At 50.5% G+C, this 24,883-nt stretch overlaps 1 pseudogene and 1 gene segment (V, D, J or C); both read right to left on the reverse strand.

Moving 5' to 3' along the window:
• The window catches only part of LOC136146030 (immunoglobulin lambda variable 1-40-like), a 168,043-nt gene that overhangs the window by 32,944 nt on the left and 110,216 nt on the right, over window positions 1–24,883 (reverse strand).
• On the reverse strand, window positions 9,580–10,647 carry LOC136145991 (immunoglobulin lambda variable 3-25-like; annotated as a pseudogene).

Below are 24,883 nucleotides of genomic sequence, written 5' to 3' on the forward strand. Positions count from 1 at the left end.
CCGGCCTGCGGTCTCCCCTGGGCTCCCCAGCGGGCGGCCAGCCTGGCAGCGTCCTGGCGCGGACTGAGGCCTGGCGCCCTGGGGTTCACTGTGGATGTGACCCTCAGAGGTGGTCACTAGTCCCGAGGGGACGGCCTGCCCCGTCCCGGCTTCCTGCCCAGCGCTGACCCTTGGACACCTGTGGACCCGCAGGCCGGGTTCCCCTGAAGCTCCCCTGGGCAGCCCAGCCTCTGACCTGCTGCTCCCGGCCGCGCTCTGCTGCCCCCTGCTGGCCTCCCCGCGTGCTGCCTCTAGTAGAGCTCTGATTTCTCAGCGTGACTAATGACTGTCTCTGTGCGTTCATGTCCCTGTGAAGGGCTGAGTTAGCTTTTCTCAGACTAGAGACCATGGTCCTCCTGGTTACAGCGATCACACTCCTCTCTGTGGAACTTTTGTAAAAGATTCTGCAGCCTGGATTCATAAGTAGTCTTAGCTGAGAAATGCTGCATCAGACAGACCTGATAACCACTGTGAGGGAGGGAACCTGTAAGATCTTCAGTTCAGTTCATTTCAGTCATTCAGTCGTGTGTGACTCTTGGGATCCCATGGACTGCAGCACGCCAGGCCTCCCTGTCCATCACCAACTTCCGAAACTTGCTCAAACTCATGTCCATCGAGTTGGTGATGCCATCCGACTATCTCATCCTCTGTCGCCCCTTCTCCTCCTGCCTTCAATCTTCCCTAGCATCAGGGTCTTTTCCATGAGTCAGTTCTTCGTATCAGGTGGCCAAGCTTTGGAGTTTCAGCTTTCGCATCAGTCCTTTCAATGAATAGTCAGGACTGATTTCCTTTAGGATTGACTGGTTGGATCTCCTTTCAGTCCAAGGGATTCTCAAGAGTCTTCTCCAACACCACAGTTAAAAGCCATCAATTCTTTGGTGCTCAGCTTTCTTTTTTGTACAACTCTCACATCCATACATGACTACTGAAAATGTATTGGTCTTGTAGAACCAGTTTGGGGCTTCCCAAGTGGCGCTAGTGGCAAAGAATCCGCCTGCCAACTCAGAAGATGTAAGAGATGCGTGTTCAATCTCTGGGTCGGGATGATCCCATGGAGAAGGATATGACAACCCACTCCAGTATTCTTGCCTGGAGAGTTCCATGGACAGATATGCCTGGTGGGGTACATTCCATGGAGTCGCACGGAGTCAGACATGACTGAAGCAACTTAGCTACATGGAAAAGAGCTTGCACGAAGCCATCTAAAACACAGGTCAAGAATCCTCGTGTTTTGAAGGCTTACTGAGAAAGTTGATGCGCTGTTCCAACACTTCCTCTCAGTTGGAAAGATCAGAGCGTTAGATCAAATGGTGGTCACTACCTTGGATGTGCTCCAACAGGTTATATCTGCAGATGGAAATGAAGGCAATTTATGGGGTAACTGGAGGACAAGATGAGGTCATACACTTAGAGCATTGTGTGGCATCTAAGGTATGTACAAGAAACATTAGCTATTTTTAGCGAAATAATAAATCACCAAAATCAGATTGCATTCTTAAATTCACAAGCTTTAAAATCAGGGATGTGTAGCCAAGACTAGAAAATCACAAATGTAATATTAGTTTAAAAAATCCAGAAAGAATCCAAGAATTTAAAATCACATCACATTTCTATGTTAGACAAGCTGATAAGTTATAATTAATAAAGGATTGGACTATTAAACCCTTAAAATAACATATGAGGCAACATGGCTCTCTAACAAAAGATAAAAAAATATGTTGTGGATAAATTATTGTTGTCCTTAAATAAATAAAAAGACATAAGCATAAACAATTGGTTGATATAGTCCACTGAGAATTTCAAAAGTTTTACATGAGCTAGTTTCAAAATCTGGTCAGGCTATAGTGAAGAGTCTGTTTTATCTCATAAACGGTCTCGAGATAAGAAGCAAATAATAGAAAATAGTTCTTCTCTGAATAGAAACGGGTGAATAAAAGAGTTCTGGAAAGACTGCATGAATTAATAAATAACTTGGAATAGAGACAACAAAGCAAAATATTTATATTTGGAGGGGATACTAAGTCATTTTGAGTAGTTAAGAATAGACTCCTGAAAGATCTGATTTATCTTTGAGAATAAATAGAAGAATTGTCAATGATAAACAAGGATAAACCATTGTATTTGTATACTGAAAGAATCCAAGCCAGAGCAATGGAATTCTAGTTTGCAGTAATGGAGGAATAGCTCTTACTGGGCCAACTATTCTTCGAAAAACAACAGTGAGCTCTGGAGAAAATATGACAACTACCCAAAGTCACCGGAGAACAAACAAAAACAGTGGAAACTTGATAGCAGCCCACTCTTGGAAGGAAGATGTGGCATGGAGTAAGCTTCTCATTTTTCTCAATTTGTTTACCTGAGAGCAAACCCCAATTTATGCTAGACGGAGTGGCTAAAACTTGGCCAGAAAATCCATAGTCCTAGAGGCGTGAATAATCAGAGGACAAGTTTCAGGGGGCCCACAGGAGCTGGAAATTGAAGAGCAAGTCTCAGAAAGGAGAGAGCCGTGGAGGAGACTCTATTCTGCACATCAGTGTTACTTAAATATGTCAGATTCTTGAACTATGTAGGCAGGCGGAAGGCTCCAAGCAGCCTCATTAAGGTTAGAGAAATAAACTAGGTTTCTACCGCTTCATCTACCGGATGAGCTGGTTGGATGGCATCACTGACTCGATGGACATGAGTTTGAGCAAGCTCCGGGAGTTGGTGATGGGCAGGGAGGCCTGGCGTGCGGCAGTTCACGGGGTCGCAGAGTTGGACGAGACAGAGCGGCTGAACTGAACTACTGCTTCAGGCAACACAAAGAGTTTATCACTAGAGTTCTGTCAAGAAAACCCTCTGACAAAAAAAATTCAATATTCTAAAGAGGGACGTAAGAGAAAGCAAAGCCTGTACACCATACCATTAGCAATATCCAGGATATAATCCAAAATCACCAGGAATGTGAAGAAATAAGAACATGTGACCAATGTTCAAATAAAAGGCAATGAATGGAGACAAACCCAGAGATAACCGATATAATGAAATTTCCAAAGATTTTAAAACAGCTTTTTAGCTATACTTGACACTATAAAGGAAAATATGCTCAAGTGAATAGAGAATGCCAGAGAGAAACAGAAAATGTTGAAAATAACCAAATTAAGTCATAGAATTGAAACATTAATATCTAAAACAAAACATCCACTGGATAGTCTTAACAAGTGTCTGAAGATGACAGAAGAAAGGACTAGTAAACTTAAAGATAGTTTCATATAAATTAGATAATCTGAGAAATTATATTTTGACTGTAAAGACTCCTTTACATCATAAAGGCACAGATAGTATAAAAGTAAAAAGATGGGAAAAGGCTATAAAATACAAAACGGATCATAGAAAACCTAAGTAGCTATGTTCATATCTAACAAATCAAACTTCAGAGCAAGGAGTATTATCAAGGATAAAGCTCGTAATTATTAATGAGTTCAGTTCAAGATGACAGATTCTCAACATATATGCATATGATAACAAAAATTTAAATAAAAGACACGAAGCAAAAATTGATAGAACTACAAGGGGAAATTGAACAGTGTACAGAAATTACTACAATTCTTACTTGTTAATAAATAGCACAAATAAAAAATCGGTAGTGCCTTAGGATACTAGGAACAGAGCCAACTTGACCTGACATTTATAGAACACTTGACCAACATCTGCAAGATGCACAGTTTTTTCTAGTGTCTGTGAAACACTCACTAAAATAGACCATATTCTGGGATTTTATTTATTTATTTATTTTTTGGCCGGGGGGCCAGGGCCTCCGACACCACCAGGCCCACCCGGTGATCCTTACCAGGCATGGAGCTCCCGCCTCCCCATATTCTGGGATTTTAAACAAATTCTCAATAGCTTTTTTGTTTTTTGGCTATGCTACATGGCTAACAATATCTCAGTTCCCCAACTAGGGGCTGAACCCAGACTGTGGCAGTGAAAGACCAGAATCCTAATCACTAGGCCACCGGGGGACTCCCTCAGTAGCTTTTTAAAAAATTAAAGAATAAAAATTATATTTGCCACAGTGAATTTAAACTAGAAATCAACAATAGGAAGATGAGGAAGATATCCGCCAATGTTCTCAAATATTTAAAAAGTAAAGAACATACTTCTAAATGGGCTTCCTTGGAGGCTCAGATGGTTTTCGATCCCTGGGTTGGGAAGATCCCCTGGAGAAGGGAATCTTGCCTGGAGAATCCCCTGGACAGAGGAACCTGGCAAGCTACCTTGGGGTTGCAAAGAGTCAGAAATGACTGAGCAAATAACACTTTCACTTCTAATTAACCTCTGTGCTTTGGTTTGAATGTTTGTGTCCCCTTGAGATTCATGTGTTGAAAACCTAAAGTCCCAGATAGGTTAGGAGGTGAAGCCTTTGGGAGGTGATAAGGCCGTGATTGATTAACAGGGCCCTTACACATAGGATTGGAGCCCTTATAGAAGTGGCCTCAGAGAGCGTCTTGACTCCTTCTGCGATGTGAGGACCCAGCACCAAGTCCACAGTGTGAGACCTGTACGTAAGGGGACCTTCATCAGGACCAGCTCTGCTGGCCACACGATCTCAGACTTCTAGCCTCCAGAACTTTAGGGATAAGTTTCTGTTGCTTACAAGCCACCTAGTCTGGGGCAGTTTGTCGTAGCTGCCCAAATAGACTAAGACACCCTAGGTTGAAGAAGAAATCTGAAAGCAAATTACAAAATAATATGTAAGCTGTATGGAGATGGAAACACAATGCGTAAACTTAATGAGGTGCCGCTAAATACATGCCAAGAGAAAAACACACAGCATTGAATGCTTTTATTATTAAAAAAAAGTCTTAAACAAATGAAGCTACAGGAGTTAAACCCAGAATAATTAAAAGGGATCTTCCTGACCCAGGAATTGAATAAAGAACAGAAATGGTATGGACCTAACAGAAGCAGAAGATATTAAGGAGAAGTGGCAGGAATACACAGAAGAACTGTACAAAAAAGATCTTCACGACCCAGATAATCACAATGGTGTGACCACTCACCTAGAGCCAGACATCATAGAATGTGAAGTCAAGTGGGCCTTAGGAAGCATCACTACGAACAAAGCTAGAGGAGGTGATGGAATTCCAATTGAGGTATTTCAAATCCTGAAAGATGATACTGTGAAAGTGCTACACTCAATATGCCAGCAAATTTGGAAAAGTCAGCAGTGGCCCCGGGACTGGAAAAAGTCAGTTTCCATTCCAATCCCAAAGAAAAGCAGCGCCAAAGAATTCTCAAACTACCGCACAATTGCACTCATCTCACACGCTAGTAAAGTAATGCTCAAAATTCTCCAAGCCAGGCTTCAACACTATGTGAACCGTCAACTTCCAGATGTTCAAGCTGGATTCAGAAAAGGCAGAGGAATCAGAGTTCAAACTGCCAACATCCACTGGGTCATCGAAAAAGCAAGAGAGTTCCAGAAAGACATCTATTTCTGCTTTATTGACTCTGCCAGAACCTTTGACTGTGTGAATCACAATAAACTATGGAAATTTCTTAAAGAGATGGGAATACCAGACCACCTGACCTGCCTCCTGAGAAACCTGTATGCAGGTCAGGAAGCAACAGTTAGAACTGGACATGGAACAACAGACTGGTTCCAAAAAGGAAAAGGAGTACATCAAGACTGTATATTGTCACCTGGCTTATTTAACTTATATGCAGAGTGAAACACACTGGGCCGGAGGAAGCACAAGCTGGAATCAAGATTGCCGGGAGAAATATCAATAACCTCAGATATGCAGATGACACCACCCTTATGGCAGAAAGTGAAGAGGAACTAAAGAGCCTCTTGATGAACGTGAAAAAGTGAAAAAGTTGACTCAAAGCTCAACATTGGGAAAACTAAGATCATGGCTTCCGGTCCCATCACTTCATGGCACATAGACAGGGAAACAGTGGAAACGGTGACAGACTTCATTTTGGGGGCTCCAAAATCACTGCAGATGGTGACTGCAGCCATGAAATTAAAAGACCCTTACTCCTTGGAAGGAAAGTTATGACCTACCTAGACAGCATGTTAAAAAGCAGAGACATTACTTTGCCAACAAAGGTCAGTCTAGTCAAGGCTATGGTTTTTCCAGTAGTCACATATGGATGTGAGAACTCGACCATAGAGAAAGTTGAATGCCAAAAATTGATGCTTTTGAACTGTCGTGTTGGAGAAGACTCTTGAGAATCCCTTGGACTGCAAGGAGATCTAACCAGTCAATCCTAAAGGAGATCAGCCCTGAATATTCATTGGAAGGACTGATGCTGAAGCTGAAACTCCAATATTTTGGCCACCTGATGCGAAGAGCTGACTCATTGGAAAAGACCCTGATGCTGGGAAAGATTGAGGGCGGGAGGAGAAGGGGACGACAGAGGATGAGATGGTTGGATGGCATCACCGACTCGATGATGAGTTGGTGATGGACAGGGAGGCCTGGTGTGCTGCAGTCCATGGAGTCGCAAAGAGTCGGTCATGACTGAGCGACTGAACTGAACTGAGTAGCTTAATACTTCTTTCAGGGAATTTGTTCATTTCATCTGTTGTCAAAGTTATTGGATCTAAAGTTGTTAATTTTTACTTCTTATCCTTTTGATGACTATGGGGTTTCCTTTATGATAATTCTACTCATTTATTTATTCATGTTTGGCCGTGCTGGGTCTTTGTTGCAGCATGGGCTTTTTCCTACTTGAGGAGAGTGGGGGCTACTCTCTAGGTTCAGAGCTCGGGTTTCTCATTGCAGTGGCCTCTCGCACAGGCTCTCAGATGCGCAGGCTGCAATATTTGTGGCATGCAGGCTTAGTTGCTCTGCAGCACATGGATCTTCCGGGACCAGGGATTAAGTGGACCAGAGATGTCTCTTCCCGCACCAGAGATGCCTCCTGCGTTGGCAGGTGGATTCTTTACCACTAAATTACCAGAGAGATCCTCTTTCATTCTTGATATTGGTCTTCTCCTTCTCCCTCTCGCTTTCTCTCTCTCTCTCATTCTGCTTGAACTATATGAACAGAGAACTGTGAGAACAGTTTCTCAAACTTGGAACAGTTAACATTTTGGGCTAAATGATTCTTTATTGTGGGGAGTTGTCCATGAACAGAGAATATTAGCAGCATCGTTTAACCTTTACTCACTACATACCTGCAGCAACTACATCCTCTCCATTTGTGTGAATCAAAACTGTCTCCAGACATGGACAAATGTCCCCTGGGATGGGCGGAAAGACCTTTTGTTAAGAACCATTGGCTCAGAGATTCATAGATTTTTGTCTTGTTGACTTTTTAAAACTGCATCTTGCTTTTTATTTTATTAGTTTCGGCTCTTATCTTTGTGATTAGCTTCCTTTTACTTGGGGCTTCCCTGGTAGGTTTTCCCCTCTGGCTCAGCTGGTAAAGAATCTGCCTGCAATGCGGGAGACCTGGGTTCAACCCCTGGGTTGAGAGGATCCCCTGGAGAGGAGAAGGGCTCCCCACTCCAGCATTCTGGCCTGGAGGACTCCATGGAGTGTGTAGTCCTTGCGGTGGCAGAGCAGGACCTGACTGAGTGACTTTCACACACACACACCCCTGGGAGCTCAGCTGGTAAAGAATCCCACCTGCAATGCAGGAGACCCTGGTCTAATTCCTGGGTCCGGAAGATTCCCTATTGTTTACTCAGGAAGATCTTATCTGGGGACAAAACCAACAGCTATGACAGACCTTCTAGGCATCAGGGAATGTGGGGCCTGTGGACTGGAAAAATGTATTTGTATTCTCCCAGACACAAACATACCTCTGTATATATGTACATGGAGAGAGAGAGAGGGAGGCTATGAGTCTCCAGGGGACCATGTAACCCATGTGACGTTCATGGAAGAGTGTGTGAGTGATCACTGCACAGTTTTTCTTCTGGTTTCTTGGTCAGTTGACTTCACAATTCTAATTCCTATGTTTCATTTTAGACTGAGGGAATTTTAAACTACTGTAAGATATATATATATACATGAGTTCTCATGTTCAGCGCCCGTGAGGGTGCATTTTGTGTGGCCACTTTGTCTGGAAACAAAGTTGGACTGATTCACTTCTAGGGGTGTCTGGGGGTGTTTCTGGAGGACAGGAGCCTTTGAACCCAAGGGCTCAGTGAGGCAGGAGCCTCTCTGCAGGCAGACCCAGGAGGAACACGAGGCTGAGGAAGGCAGAGCCGCCTCCTCCAAACCTGAGGTCTCTGCTCAGAAAAGGGACAGTGTAATGACCAGAAGCAAAGAAAGAAAATGAGCTGTTGGAGGTTTGCTCTCTGGAGCAGATTCACACATTGAGGCTCATGCACAGGAACTCTGGGTGAAGCAGAGCACTCACCCCTGTGTGTTGGAAAATTTTAAATTACATGTGCAGTTAAAACCGTGTTTAAACCAGGCAGGGCAGCCAGCAAAGTCACTGCACTGGTCACTTGTTTCTTTGATGAAGGAGAGGGAACCTCCTGCCGCATTTAGGAAAGGCCATGTCTCAGCTTTGGAAGCACAGGGAGAGGCCACAAGAAGGTGGTGAGGACCCAGGCCATGGGCGGAGGGATCATTCACTCCTCTTCACTTTTGCTACATCCGTGTGCTGTCCATCTTGTCCAGAGTAGTTCAGTCTTCAGATGCTGTAGTTTCCGTTATTAGAAATTCAATCTGGATCATTTTTAAACCTCTCCTGTGTCTACTTAATGTGTTTTGAATCTCTTTATCTCAAGAATGAAAATAAACATAATTTTAAAGGTTGGTTTTGTGCCCTTGACTATAAACTTCAATTTCTGGGCCATTTCAGAGCATGTTTGAATCAATACATTTTGTACTTACTATAGCTCCTATCTTCTTGATTTTTTACAGGTAATTTTTGTTAGGAATTGGGTACTGTGAATCTTTCCTTGTTGAATACGGGATATTTGTATTTTTCCCTCATTTTTCTTTTTTCTTTACTTTTGGTTTTACTTTCAGGAAAGTCACTAGGACTCAGGAAAGTCCTTTCTCCACTTGTCATTTCAGTCTCTTACATGGGTCAGGACAGTCCTTCCTCCTGGCTAAGTTTCCCCACAACCGGGGGGCGGGGGCAGTTTCCCTGACTCTTCACCCTGAGCCTTAAGGAGGAGCCCCCCTGCGTCTGGGCAGCCGGCCCTGCTGTGACCTCGTGTGTCTCTGCCCATCGGCCTGCAGGGTCCTGGGAGGTTCCGCCCTCCCCTCCGGTCACGTGGTCCCGCACGCGAGCTCCTCAGGGTCTGAGCGATGTCTGCTACCCTCTGTGTAGCTCTGTCCTCCTCAGGACTGTTCCCTCCTGACTTGGGTTTCCTCTTGGATTCTTGGCCCTCCGCTCTGAACTGCAGGCATGGTGCTGAGTGTGACCTCTGGATGGAAGCCTGGGAGGCTGGCCGGGGCCGTCCTGCAGTGTGGTGACAGGTGGGGACTCGGGGTGGGGCCTGCATGTCATCCTGACCCGAGCCGGGGACCGGGCTCCTGGCCTCAGGCATCGCTGAGCTGAATCTCCCTCAGAGAGGGCTCAGGGCCTGGGCGGGGGGCCTGTCTCTGCAGAGACAGCCCTTCCCAGGGAGGCCACAGCTGGGAGCTGGCGCAGCTCCAGCACTCGAGGGAGGTGGGGGGCCAGGGGAGGACCTGAGGGCCCCACACCGGCCCCGGGCTGGTTTATTCTCCTCCTTGGGCTCAGGAGAAGCTCCGATGAGCTGCGGCGTTCTCTGAATTCACTCAGGAGATTTGGCTGCTGAGGGTCCAGGCAGCACCGTATGGACATCCAGGGCCCATGAGCAGTGGTCTCTGTCCCTCTGTCTGTCCGTCATTCAGGCAACCACACGGCCCAACGCCAGGGCAGCCTGGTCCTGCCCATGGTCCACTGCGGACCCCCTGTGCAGAGCCTGCCTGGAGGGCCGGGAGGAGGGGCCGCCTGGGGGCTCAGCTTGGGGGACCCGGGCCAGGCCTGTGCCTGCTGAGTCTACGTCCTCCCGGGGCTGGAGGAGAGTGTGAGCGGGACGGGAGGGTTTGTGTCTCGCTTCCCCATCTGTCTGTGTCACTGTGAGCATTGTAACTGCCACTGTCCCACGACAGACAACAGACAGTAATAGTCGGCCTCGTCCTCGGCACGGACCCCGCCGATAGTCAAGATGGCTGTTTCGCCTGAGCTGGAGCCAGAGAACCGGTCAGGGATCCCTGAGCGCCGCTTACTATCTTGATAAATGACCAGTTCAGGGGCCTGGCCTGGTTTCTGCTGGAACCACTGAGTATATTTTTCATCCAGGAGGTCCCCCGAGCAGGTGATCTTGGCCGTCTGTCCCAAGGCCACTGACACTGAAGTCGGCTGGATCAGTTCATAGGAGACCGCGGAGCCTGGAAGAGAGGGGGGAGAGGGGATGAGAAGGAAGGACCCCTTCCCTGGGCATCCCACCCTGAGGCGGTGCCTGGACTGCGTTCTGGCTTCGGGGCAGGCCCAGCCCAGGGTCCTGTGTGTCCTGAGCCTGTGGGCAGGGCTGGGGGGCCGCACCTGTGCAGAGAGTGAGGAGAGGCAGCAGGAGAGGGGTCCAGGCCATGGTGGACGCGCCCTGAGCTCTGCCTCTGAGCCTGCAGCTGGGCTGGGGCCTCTGGACTCTCTTATCCTCAGGAGGGACGTCCTCATGCAAATCTCCTTCCTGCCCCTCCGGGCCTGGGCACCGGCCCCCTGCTGAGTGGAGAGCAGCTGGGCTCCAAGGAGAAGTCTCCTGGGGCCTGACTCCCAGGCCTGTGCGCAGGTCCCCAGGCCCTCTCTGGGCTGAGTGAGAAAGCCTGCCCCTCCCCCAGCTCTTTCCCACATCCTCTGTCTGCTCACAGGGTCCCCTCTGGGCCTGGGGGACACACTGGTGTCCTCTCTGGGATGAGGTCATCGTCTGCGGGGCTGGACAGTGCTGGAAGCTGGCTCTGATGGGACCGTGGCCCTGCTGCTGTGAGAGCCAGGATTCCAGCATCGGACTCCACGAGATGGCGCATGAACATGTAGGCAAACTTTTCTTTTTAAAACTTTAAAACTTTTCTTTTTTAAAAAAGAAACTTAAAAAAAAACAAAACGTGCTTTAGATTCGGGAGAATCGTTGGGATCTATGGTTAAAGAAGAATTCTTTGGTGATAGCAGATGCATGCTTCATAAAAGGAAAGATCAATATTTTGAACCTCATCAAAACTGATATCTTTTGCTTTGCAAGCTGTCTGAAAGTCAAAGTCACTCAGCTGTGTTCGACTCTTTGGGACCCCATGGACTATACAGTTCTTGGAATTCTCCAGGCCTGAGTACTGGAGTGGGTAGCCCTTCCCTTCTCCAGGGGATCTTCCCAGCCCAGGAATCGAGCCCAGGTCTCCCGCATTGTAGGCGGATTCTTTACCAGCAGAGACACAAGGGAAGCCCAAGTTATCCAAACAGGATGGAGAAAAAGCCAAATCACAACCTGAAAGAGGATTTTTGAAAACTGCATTCATTGAAGGGCAAGTATGTGGAGTATACTAAAACTCTCACAACTGAGTAAAAAAAGAAAAGAAATGAGTATATCACACTCAGAAAATGGGCAGTGAGTAGAGCCAGGTTTTATGGAAGAGGACGCAGAAGTGGCCGTGAGCACATGGAAAGGCCTATGTCATCAGACATGAGGGAAATGCAAGTGAAACCACAATGAGGCATCATTAGGTACCTGTATGAATGCTCCAAACAAATGGAAGGACAACCCCAAATACTGACAAGGATGCCGAGAACCTGGACCACTGAGGCGTGGCTCAGAGGATGGTGAACTGGTGCAGCTACGCTGCAAAAGAGTTGACAGCTTCTTCAAAACCTCGAGGTCAGCATACATCCCAGCAGCTTCCCAGCTGAACTTTTATTTGAGAAGAGCGAAGATGTATGTACACAGAGAAACTAGACACAAACTGTCCGTAGATCCTGCGTGAGTACCCGCCCAAACCGACAGCAATCCAGGTGTCCTTTCACTGGTAGCTGGGTGCAGAGTTTGGTTGTTGAACATTGGAAAATAACTCGGGCATGAGAAGGACTGAGTTCTTCACGCACAGAACAGTGTTGATGTTTCTCCAGTGATTCTACAGGTTGAAAAATTCCTCTTCCAAGGCTACATACTATGTGATTCTATCTTTTACTTTTATGTACCATTTCTGAAAAGACTAACTTTTAGAAGTGGAGATGAATGAATGGTGCCTGGGGTGATGGGGAGCGCAGGGAAGCGGGTGGAAGAAAGTGGGTGTTGCTATCAAAGAACAGCAGGGATCCTTGGGAAGAGGTCACTGATTTATTCTGACTGGGCTGGTGGATCCCGAACCTACACTTGTGATAAAGTGGCAGAACTAGACACCCAGGAACACACACATTGAGAACAAGCAACCCTGGGGGAAGCTGAGTTTGATAATCGGCCAAATGCTTGATGACACCCTTCACAAAACACGGTACACAGATGAGAAGTGAGCAGCTGAAAGATGGTCCAGATCATAATCACTAAGGCAGTAGAACCAAAAACAAGGAGGAATCACTCCAGAGCTCTTAGAGGGATTTTGATAAAAATCCTAGTCTCAGATGCCAACCGCGATGCAGGTCGATGAGTGCTCATAAAGGGCTGGTTGGAAGAGGGCTTCCCGGCCGGGTCGGCAGGAAAGAACCCACCTGCCAATGCAGGATCCATGGGTTCAGTTCCTGAGTCCCGGAGATCTCCCGGAAAAGGAAACGGCAACCCGGTCCTGTGTGCTTGTCTGGGAAATCCCATGGACAGAGGAGCCTGATGTGCTAGAGTCCCTGTGCTCACGAAGGGCTGGATGCGACTTAGCGACGAGACGGCAGCATTGCTTAACAGCTGGGCAGTTTCTTAGGTAGACACATATCTACCATGCAACCCGTCAATTCCATCCTCCGGTATTTACCCAAGTGCTATGGAAATTCATGCTCACAGAGTGCTCATAACAAACGCTGCATAGGTTTCATGTGACATTGCCAAAGAGCAACACTGATGTCGCAACAGGTGAAGGGTAAACAGAACTGTGGCGCACCCACCCAGGGACATCTGCTCGGGGACGGCCATGGAGGGAGCCGCCAGGAGCTGCAACCACGTGGATGGAGTTCACACGCATCCCCTGCGTGAAGGAAGCCGGAGCCACACGGCTGCCTTGGGCGCTCCCATTTCTGTGATGTTCTAACAGAACAACAGACAGCGGGGCCGCAGTCCCAGAGGCGGCGGTGGAGGAGGGGCTGATGCGGAGGGGCCTGGGAAACGATGGGAAAGGCTGAGCTGCGGGATATTGTGCCTGTGGGGTCTTACACCGCTGTATGCATTTACCCATACTCAGTGATGTTTGGAGAAAGGGTGGGTTTCTTGGGTATCTAAGTTATAAAACAGGAAAAGAATAGTGAGAGAAGGTTCCAGGAACCGACTCTCTCTTAGGCATTATGAGCAGGAAGTGCAGATAAGACAGAGAACATCCCTCCCCCCAGAGAGGAGGGGGTGGGGAGCAGGTTGGGGGAGACAGTCTCTGCTCCTGAGGCTGTGGCCGACAGGTCAGCCTGCCCATTAGCGTCTGAGCAAGGCTCTGGAGGGGGGACCCCCTCACCGGTGCGGCATCCTCAGTGCAGAGCGGGTGAGTGTTCACTGCCTCCCTTTTCGTTCCTGTCCTCACTTCCTGCCGTCTGTCCCTCTGTGTTTCCATCACACACTCCCGCTGACTGTCTGCAGGTCTGTCCTCCCACAGACCCCCTCACACGACCCTGATTCCACAAGGACCCAGCTCTGCACTCACGTCGGGCCGAGGCTCCTTCCTCCTCCCCCGGAGGCTCATTTGTTCCTGCTGAGCCCGCAGCCTGACGGAGCTCCTGCTCTGCGCCCTGGGCTGCTGAGTCAGGTCACCTGGTGCCTCCACTCTGACCTCTGGACCCCACTCTCCATGGCCCTGCCTTGAGAGATCCACCATGGGAGCACAGGGCCTGGACCTCCTGGGGTCGGGTCATCTCAGTTCAGCCCCCTCCCAGGGTCACGCTCCCCCCTGGTCTGGGCTGGCCTCTCCCAGCATCGTCCACACAGGCTTGTGGAAGAGGAAACACAATGTCCAGTTTCCAAACCACTTAAAATTAACTTGTTTCTGCCTCTCCTGCTGGTGTCTCTGGGAGAGAGTCAGGGAGATGGATTTCTGAGGGGACACTCAGGTCAGGGCCCTGGGGACGGACAGGCAGCAGCTCACCCGGGTGCCCGTGGGCAGAGGGCACGGGAGGGGGTTTGTGCCTCACTTCCCCTTTGTCTGAGTCACTGTGGTACCCGCTTTGGCCACCATCATTAGAGCTGACACCACAGATGTAATCAGCCTCGTCGTCAGCCTGGAGGCTGCTGATGGTCAGGTAGCGGTCCCCCGGAGCTGGAGCCGGAGAAGCGGTCGGGCATCCCGTCCCCTCTGGTGTCGTTTCCGTCACTGGTCAGCCTCATCCCATCCCGAGGGGCCTGCCCAGGTTCTGCTGATCCCACTGAATGAAGTACGTGCTATGCTCACTGCTCAGGGTGCAGGTGAGCGTGGCCGAGCCTCCCAGGGAGGAGGATGCAGACGGGGACTGGGTCAGCACAGGCCGAGCACAGCGCCCTGCAGAGAGAAAGCAGGTGAGGCTGAGGGCGCCCACACTGGGAGGGGACCCTCAGGACTGAGCCAGACGGAGGGGCCGGGAGCCCCCGAGGCCCAGGGCCACACTGACCCGTGCTGACCCGCAGCAACAGCAGGTAGAGGAGGGCCCAGGCCATGGAGGGAGGTGCGTCCTGGGCTCTGCCCTGAGGCTGCCCAGCTGGACTGGCCTCTGCAGGCCCCGTTTGATCCTCTCCCCTGCAGCTCCAGCAGGAGGGGCAGTGCATGCCAATCAAGCCCCCGCCCCGTCCTGGGTCTCACCTTCTGTCTCAGCCCTGAGCCCAGGGCCTCACTCTGGGGATTCCCCGGGGTCAGAGACAGGGCCATGTGTGGGTTTCAGAGGGACAGACATTTCCCCAAGAGAAGTGTGCTCAAGGAAGCACCAGTCAGGCCCTTTGCCGTTGAGCCCTGCCCAGGGGACGGGCACCTGGGAGGGTGCAGAGCCAGGACCCGCAGCGCCCCCTGGTGCCTCAGGTCGGTCATCTTTCTGCACCTGTAGCTCCATCACAGCGAGGACTTGTGAGCCCCAGTAGATGCCAGACCCTTGGGGAGTTTCCTGCATCTCCTCCCCTGGCATCATAATGAGCCCACAGCGCCCTCTGTGACGGCTCAACCTCTCCCCAGTCTAGTGAGGAGGATCCACCACTGGGAGAGGAGATGATTTTCCCTCAGTCCCATGGAGTTGCAAGGGTCGGACAAGACTTAGAGACAAACCACACCATCACCCAGACAGGGATGAGTGGGACAAGATTCCATCCAGGGCACTGATCGTTCCACCCCCACCCTCCCCTCCCCTCACCAGGCCCCAGAGCTTCCACCTTCCCCCTTCCCAGACCTCCTGAATCCCTTCTCTCACAATCCTCTGTTCTTTATTCAGGTACACTGGATCCTATGTCAATCAAATATACCTTATGGTCCAGCTCTTTTCTAGATCTGCACATAAAATATTTTTTATGACTTGTCATGGAGTTCATGGGGATGATCTCCCAGTGAAAGGGGAAATGTGGCTAGATTTATTAAGACATTCACAAGTTATTGTCATTCATTTCAGAGACTATAATAAAAATGTGCTCAATGGCTCAGAACCACCTTTAAAATTATAGTTGCATTACTGTCTTTCCTTAAGATGCAAGTCACATGGACCCATGTGTAAAATTCCCCTGTTTTGGGTGACCTCAGTACCCTTGATCTGGGTGGAAATGGGGTCTGCAGTTCTTGCCCAGCAGTGCCTCTGGGCTGTGGGACCCTCCATCGCCTCCTGGTGGTGGCACGTGTGTTCTGCAGGCACAGTTACCTGAAGGACGCCACCTCCATCTCAACGCCTCTTCCAGCGTGGTGACTTCCCACAAGCCACATTGGCTGCTCATCATTCACTGTGAGTGGTCCTAGTGAGACATGCTGCAGATTCAAATACCCAGGTTTTATAGATTTCAGATAGAGGAGTGTTGATTGTGTCGATATTTTTAATTCATATCCAGATGATATTTTCAACTAAGTGTCTAACTGAGTAAGCAAAATTAATTTTGGAAACAGCATCTAATTCTTCTAATTTAAAAAGTGTTATTGGAAAATTTAAAATTACTTATATATTTAAAACATTGTTTTAATCGAACGGCAGCACAGCAATTTCACCTCATCGGTCACTGTTTTTTTGTTTTTTTTTAAAAGGAGAGAGAACTTCCTGGCACGCTCAGGAAAGGCCATGTCTCAGCTCTGGAGGCACAGTGAGAGGCCGCAGGAAGGCGGTGAGCACCAGGGACTCAGATGGAGCGCTCCAATTCACTACTTTTCACTTTTGCTACATCCGTGTGCTGTCCATCTTGTCCAGAGTAGTTCAGTCTTCAGATGCTGTAATTTCCACTAATGGAAATTCAATTTGAATCATTTTCAAGCTCTCTCTTGTTTCTACTTAACATGTGAAAACTCACTTTACCTCAGGAAAAAAAAGAAATCTAATGAAAAAGTTGGTTTTGTGTCCTTGCCTAGAAAGTATATCATGTGGGCCATTTCAGGGCATGTTTGGATCAATAGATTTTCTACTTACTGTAGCTCCTATCTTGTTGATTCTTTACAGGTAATTTTTGTTAGGAACGGGGTACTGTGAATCATTCCTTGCTGAATATGAGATATTTATATTTTCCCCTAATTTTTCTTATTTTTACTTTTGGTTTTACATTCAGGAAATTCAGTAGGACTCAGGAAAGTCCTTTCTCCACTTGTCATTTCAGTCTCTTACGTGGGTCAGGACAGCCCTTCCTCCTGGCTAAGTTTCCCCACAACCGGGGGGCGGGGGCAGTTCCCCTGACTCTTCACCCTGAGGCCTTAAGGAGGAGCCCCCCAGCGTCTGGGCAGCCGGCCCTGCTGTGACCTCGTGTGTCTCTGCCCATCGGCCTGCAGGGTCCTGGGAGGTTCCGCCCTCCCCTCCGGTCACGTTGTCCCGCACGCGAGCTCCTCAGGGTCTGAGCGATGTCTGCTACCCTCTGTGTAGCTCTGTCCTCCTCAGGACTCTCCCTCCTGACTTGGGTTTCCTCTTGGATGCTTGGCCCTCCGCTCTGAACTGCAGGCGTGGTGCTGAGTGTGACCTCTGGATGGAAGCCTGGGAGGCTGGCCGGGGCCGTCCTGCGGTGTGGTGACAGGTGGGGACTCGGGGTGGGGCCTGCATGTCATCCTGACCCGAGCCGGGGACCGGGCTCCTGGCCTCAGGCATCGCTGAGCTGAATCTCCCTCAGAGAGGGCTCAGGGCCTGGGCGGGGGGACTGTCTCTGCAGAGACAGCCCTTCCCATGGAGGGCACAGCTGGGAGCTGGCGCGGCTCCAGCACTCGTGGGAGGTGGGGGCCCAGGGGAGGACCTGAGGGCCCCACACCGGCCCCGGGCTGGTTTATTCTCCTCCTTGGGCTCAGGAGAAGCTCCGAGGAGCTGCGGAGTTCTCTGAATTCACCCAGGAGATTTGGCCTCTGAGGGTCCAGGCAGCACCGCATGGAAATCCAGGGCCCATGAGCAGTGGTCTCTGTCCCTCTGTCTGTCCGTCATTCAGGCAACCACACGGCCCAACGCCAGGGCAGCCTGGTCCTGCCCATGGTCCACTGCGGACCCCCCAGTGCAGAGCCTGCCTGGAGGGCCGGGAGGAGGGGCCGCCTGGGGGCTCAGCTTGGGGGACCCGGGCCAGGCCTGTGCCTGCTGAGTCCACGTCCTCCCGGGGCTGGAGGAGAGTGTGAGCGGGACGGGAGGGTTTGTGTCTCGCTTCCCCGTCTGTCTGTGTCACCATGAGGATCATCACTGCTGTCAGCTGACTGACAGTGATAGTCGGCCTTGTCGTCGGCCCGGGCCCCGCTGATGGTCAGGGTGGCTGTGTTCCCTGAGCTGGACCCAGAGAACCGGTCAGGGATCCCTGAGGGCTGCTCACTATCTTTATAAATGACCAGCTCAGGAGCCTGGCCCGGCTTCTGCTGGTACCAGTGAGCATAAGAGCTTCCTATATCGTCTCCCTGGCAGGTGATGCTGGCCGTCTGTCCCAAGGGCACGGACACCGCAGGCGGCTGAGTCAGCTGGGAAGAAGCCAGGTGACCTAGAAGAGAGGAGAGGAAGGGAGTGTGGGGAAGAGGGTCTCCTCGCAGGACCCCAAACCCCCTGCAGCAGCCCCTGTGCTGAGCTTAAGACCAGCCTGAGCCCTGGTCCCTTGGGGGCCGCGCCTGGGGGGCCGCAGCTGTGCAGAGAGTGAGGAGGGGCAGCAGGAGAGGGGTCCAGGCCATGGTGGACGCGCCCTGAGCTCTGCCTCTGAGCCCGCAGCAGCGCTGGGGCCCCTGGGCTCTCTTATCCTCAGGAGCGACGTCCTCATGCAAACCTCCTTCCTGCCCCTCGTGGCCTGGGGACCGGCCCCCTGCTGAGCGGAGAGCAGCTGGGCTCCAAGGAGGAGTCTCCTGGGGCCTGACTCCCAGGCCTGTGCCCAGGTCCCCAGACCCTCTCCGGGCTGAGGGAGAAAGCCTGCCCCTCCCCCAGCACGAGCACGCACCCCTCTGTCTGGGCCTGGGCTCCCCTCTGGGCCTGGGGGACACACAGCACCCTCTCTGGGATGAGGTCCTCGTGTGAAAGCTGAAAGCTGGCGCTGAGGGGACCGTGGTCCTGCTGCTCTGAGAGCCAGGATTCCAGTATCGGACACGGTGACACTGGTCATGCAGCTCTGGCAGAACTTTCATTATATGTCTTTAAATTTTTATTTGTGTATTTATTGATGTATAGTTGATTTGCAAAGTTGTGTTAGTTTCAGGTGTTACAGCCAGGTGGCATATACATACATAGATACATATATTGTCTCCATATGATGTTTTAGAAAAAATGGAAGAAAAAAATCTTCTACATCTTGACCTAGACAAGAATTCCTGGACTTGACATTAATTCACGACAGGTTAAAGGAAGACACAAGTGGAATCTTATTAAAAAGAAAAGCATTTGTTCTAGATAAGTCCTTTTTATGGAGTTGAAAAGTCCAGCCAAGTGGAGAAAATACTTTCCACTCACATATTCCTCAAAAGACTTGTATATACACTTAAAAAATTCTCAAAACTATTCAACAAAGAAAGCAAACAAAACTCCTTGGAAGGTTGGAAATGACGTGAAGAGACAGTTTTTTAGGAACATAGAGATGTCGGATGAGTACATGGGGAGATGGTCACCACCAGTTATTAGGGTAATGCCCGAAGGAGATACTGCTGCACGCTTGTCAGAACCGAACAGATGTGCTGACGTGGAGAATGGGAGCAAAACCCACGGCTGGCTGGACAGCAGAGAGAGTGGTCGTTCAGATGTTACTGGCAGGAATATAAAGTGGTACAGCCGCCCTGGAAAACAGTTCTGCAGCTACTTATCACACCAAACACGTGATTACTCTTGCCGTTGTTGGTCAGGCGCTAAGTCGTGTCAGACTGTTTGTGACCTCATGCATTGTAACACGCCAGGCTTCCCTGCCCTTCACCATCTCCCGGAGTTGGCTCAAACTCATGTCCATTGAGTCAGTAATGCCATCCAATCATCTCATCCTCTGCCACCCTCTTTACTTTTGTCCTCAATCTTTCCAGCATCAGGGTCTTTTCCAATGAGTCAACTCTTTGCATCAGGTGGCCAAAGTATTGGATCTTCAGCTTCAGCATCAGTCCTGCCAATGAATATTCACAGTTCATTTCCTTTAGGATTGACTGGTTGGATCTCCTTGCTGTCCAAGGGACTCTCGGGTGTCTTCTCCAGCACCACAGTTTGAAGGGATCAATTCTTTGGTGCTCACCCTTCTTTATGATCCAACTTTTAACAGCCATACACGACTACTGTAAAAACCATAATTTGACTATATGAACCTTTGCTGGCAACGTGATATCTTTGTTTTTTAATAAGCTGCCTAGATTTGTAGCAACTATCCTACAACCTAGGAATTATACCCTTGGGAATTTATTTCAGAGAAATAAGACTTATGTTCCATAAACACCTACACTCAAGTGTTTCCAACTCCTCCTTAACTCAGGCAGCCATAACCAAATAACACTCTTAGTTGATTAAACCCCACACGTTTCTTTTTCACATTTCTGGAGGTCAGCCAAGTCCAAGGTCAGGATGCTACAATATTGTTTTTGGTGTGAGGTCTCTCCCTGGCTCGCTGAGGACACCTACTGGTCCTGTCCTTACAAAGCCTTGTCTCAGTGGCTCACGTGGGTTGGGTGTGGGATGTTTCTGGTCTTTTCTCATAAGGCTGCTAATCCTATCTCCACAGGGTTGGGGAGTGCTTAGTTCTGGAGGCACAATGAGAAGCCATAGGAAGGGGGTGAAGACCCGGCACTCGGGAAGAGGAACCTCGTTTGCTGCCGGGTCTGCCCTGTTTCAGGTCTGACATGAAACAAGTCACTGAGAACTTCACGCCTCAGCTTCCCCGTCTGTAACATGGGCTATCGCCCAGATGCCTCTTCACAGACTATCTCTGATTAAAACACAAGTTAATAAACAGGAAGAACCTTGACGGTACTTGGTATGTATTAAGTACAGGTGAATATTCACTCCTCTTCCATCTATTAATATCCTTAATCTTTATACTTAATACATGCAGAGACAATGGAATAGTGGGAGTAAGAGGGTGATGAGTCTGGGATACTTACTTTGACACTATTTTCCTGCAACACCAATATACACACACTTCTTGTGGGAACCCTCCACAATCAGGAACTGAAGTCCCAAACAGTGCACATGAGTGAACCTTTCTTGGCAATAGGGTCAATTTAGAGGCCTTTACTTAAGCTGAGTTTTATTGGGATGCTGCTGCCGCCCCTAAATTGCTTCAGTCGTGTCCAACTCTGTGCGACCCCATAGACGGCAGCCCACCAGGCTCCCCCGTCCCTGGGATTCTCCAGGCAAGAACACTGAAGTGGATTGCCATTTCCTTCTCCAGTGCATGAAAGTGAAAAGTGAAAGTTATGTCGCTCAGTCGTGTCTGAGTCTTAGTGACCCCATGGACTGCAGGCCTACCAGGCTCCTCTGTCCATGGGATTTTCCATGCAAGAGTACTGGAGTGGGGTGCCATTGGGAAGGGTCCCTAATTCCATTCAGTGCCATGGGTCTCAGGAGCTCTGGTCCAGTTCGCTGTGGTAGCCCTCATCCCACTTGTTCACCTCCTAAGTCTTTCTAAGTGGATCTGGATCTGGGAAGTTCTGGGGGTCAATCCAGGAGATTTCGGCTGATAAGGGTCCAGTCAGCATCACATGGACATCCAGGGTCCATAAGCACTAAGTCTCTGTTCCTCGGTCTGTCCTCATCCAGGCCTTCATTCCCCAGGTCACACCACGGCCCAGACACCAACACAGGGGGTCCTGCCAGTCCACAACCCTCTGCTGACCCCCTGTGCAGAGCCTGCCTGGAGGGCCGGGAGGAGGGGCCGCCTGGGGGCTCAGCTCCGGGGGAACCAGGCCAGGCCTGTCGCTGCTGAGTCCACAGTCCTCCTGGGGCTGGAGGAGAGTGTGAGCGGGACGGGAGGGTTTTTGTCTCACTTCCCCGTCTGTCTGTGTCACTGTGAGCATCACCACTACTAACACCAGCTGACTGACAGTGATAGTCGGCCTCGTCCTCGGCCCGGGCCCCGCTGATGGTCAGGGTGGCCGTGTTCCCCGAGCTGGACCCAGAGAACCGGTCAGGCATCCCTATGGGTCCCTCACTGGACTCATAAACAACCAGCACTGGGGCCTGGCCCGGCTTCTGCTGGTACCAGTGAGCATAAGAGCTTCCTATGTTGTCTCCCTGGCAGGTGATGCTGGCCGTCTGTCCCAAGGGCACGGACACCGCAGGCGGCTGAGTCAGCTGGGAAGTGACCACGTGAGCTGGAAGAGAGCAGAGAGTGAGCGTGGGAAGAGGGTCTCCCGGGCCCCCCACTCACCCTGCGGCAGCCTCTGTCTGAGCTGACGTTCAGAGCCAGCCTGAGCCCTGGTCCCTTGGGGGCCGCGCCCGGGGGCCGCACCTGTGCAGAGAGTGAGGAGGGGCAGCAGGAGAGGGGTCCAGCCCATGGTGGACGCGCCCTGAGCTCTGCCTCTGAGCCCGCAGCAGCGCTGGGCTCCACGAGCCCCTTTATTCCCTCTCAGCGCTTTGAGGGGGGCAGCGAGGGTTGGGTCTATGCAAATTCAGCCCCTGGGGCCCCCACTGAGGGGCAGGGTCAGCACACCGCCAGCCCTGTCTGTCCCCGCTTCCTCCTCGGCTCCTCACGTCTGCACATGAGACTCGTCCCCGAGGGCGGAGGTCTCTGTCCCCTCCGCTGTGTCTGACACACGCCCGCTGCCCCACCCCCGGCCTGCGGTCTCCCCTGGGCTCCCCAGCGGGCGGCCAGCCTGGCAGCGTCCTGGCGCGGACTGAGGCCTGGCGCCCTGGGGTTCACTGTGGATGTGACCCTCAGAGGTGGTCACTAGTCCCGAGGGGACGGCCTGCCCCGTCCCGGCTTCCTGCCCAGCGCTGACCCTTGGACACCTGTGGACCCGCAGGCCGGGTTCCCCTGAAGCTCCCCTGGGCAGCCCAGCCTCTGACCTGCTGCTCCCGGCCGCGCTCTGCTGCCCCCTGCTGGCCTCCCCGCGAGCTGCCTCTAGTAGAGCTCTGATTTCTCAGCACGACTGTGATTACTGTCTCTGTGCGTTCATGTCCCTGTGAAGGGCTGAGTTAGCTTTTCTCAGACTAGAGACCATGGTCCTCCTGGTTACAGCGCTCACACTCCTCTCTGTGGAACTTTTGCAGAAGATTCTGCAGCCAGGATTCATAAGTAGTCTTAGCTGAGAAATGCTGCATCAGACAGACCTGATAACCAGTGTGAGGGGGAACCTGGAAGATCTTACCTGGTGACGACACCCACAGCTATGACAGGTGTTCTGGGCATCAGGGAATGTGGGGGCTGTGGACTGGTGAGATGTGTGTGAAATCTTCCAAATACACACATACTTGCAAATATATGTGTATGTACGCGCAGAGAGAGAGCCAGAGGCTCTGAGTGTCGGAGCACCAGGTACCCACGGGACCTCCACAGAGGTCATAGCACAACGATTTCCTCTGGTTTCTTGGCCAACTGACTTCACAATTCAAATTCTTGTACTCCATGCTGAACTGAACAAATTTAAAAACACTGCACAACGTACTTCACTGTGTTTGTGTGTACGTTCAGTCTTTATGACCCCATGGACTGTAGCCTGCCTGGCTTCTCTTCCACGGAATTTTTTAGGCAGGAATAGTGGAGTAGGCTGCCATTTCCTTCTCCAGTAAATATACATACATAAAGGTTACTATTTTAATCACCGAGATGGTTCGTAACGTGTGTCCCAGTTGTCTGGGAAACCAGGTGCCATTCCATTTAATTCCGGGGGTGTCTGGGGAGAGTGTTTCTGGAGGACATGAGCATTTGAACCTTCTGATTCAGCGAAGCAGGCGGCCCTCCCCGTGTGGGTCCTGGAGGAACAAAAGGCTGAGGAAGGCAGAGTCCCCTCCTCCCCGACATGAGGTCTCTGCTCAGAAGAGAGATAGTATAATGAAGAAGAAAAGAAAAAAACGAGCTACTGGAGCTCAATTCTCTGGAGCTAAATTGCACTCTGAGGGCCGCATGCAGAAATTCTAGATACAAGACAACTCACCCCACCCCACTCCCAGCCTTTCGGGAAAGGATGGGATGAAGGAGGCAGGACGGTTACCTGGGAGCCATCACAGCCAGGCCTGCAGGAGGACCCGGGGAGCTCGGGTATGGGTGAGCTCTTCAGAGCCCTTCAAATTGGGGGCAGGGGCCCTGCCTCTATCTCCCCCTCCACACACAGATCCTTAAGTTGCATCTGCACTGGGATGAGGAGTGTCGCCGGGGTCAGAGGCTACAGCAGAAGCAAGGTCGGGATCTGGGGCTGTGGACCCCAGTGTCTGGGGAAATGAGGGCTTCAGTCCTGCAGCTGATGGGCTGGATTCAGGCTGTCACACAGGACACCTGGGCAGTGATGATCACAGCACTGCTACTTCTGGTGTTATGACCATTAAAGAATAGAGACAGACAGACACACACACAGTGGACAGGAAAAAAAGTGAGAATCAGTGCATGAACAGAGGACAGATGTATAACATGCAAATGTAATGCAAGATTTAAACAAAAATATAACCTATGGGGAGAAACCCAAACATGTTAAGAAGAACAGAGAGAGGAAGGAAAGAAGAGGAAGAGGAAGGAGAAGGAGAGGAGTAGGAGGTGCAGAGGGAGAGGGAGGGGAGAGGGGGAGGAGGGTAAGGGGCCAGAGAGAGGGACGACTCGGGGGAAGAGAAGGAGAGAAGAAGGTGACAGAGGCCAGTGTTAACCCAGAGTCAGGCCACCCAAGGTCAAGAAGCAACAGTTAGAATCAGACACAGAACGATGGACTGGATCCAAATTGGGAAAGGAGTTCATCAGAAGTGTATATTGTCACTCTGCTTATTTAACTTACATGCAGAGTACATCATGTAAATTGCTGGGCTCGATGAAGTACAAGCTGGAATCAAGATTTCTGGGAGAAATATCAGAACCGCAAATATTCAGATGATACCTCTCTAATGGCAGAAAGTGAAGAGGAACTAAAGGGCCTCTTAACGAGAGTGAAAGAGGAGAGTGAAAAAGCTGGCTTGACACTCAACATTAAAAAGACTAAATCCTGGCATTCACTCCCAACAC

Source organism: Muntiacus reevesi, chromosome 13, assembly GCF_963930625.1.
Source record: "Muntiacus reevesi chromosome 13, mMunRee1.1, whole genome shotgun sequence".
NCBI lineage: Eukaryota > Metazoa > Chordata > Mammalia > Artiodactyla > Cervidae > Muntiacus > Muntiacus reevesi.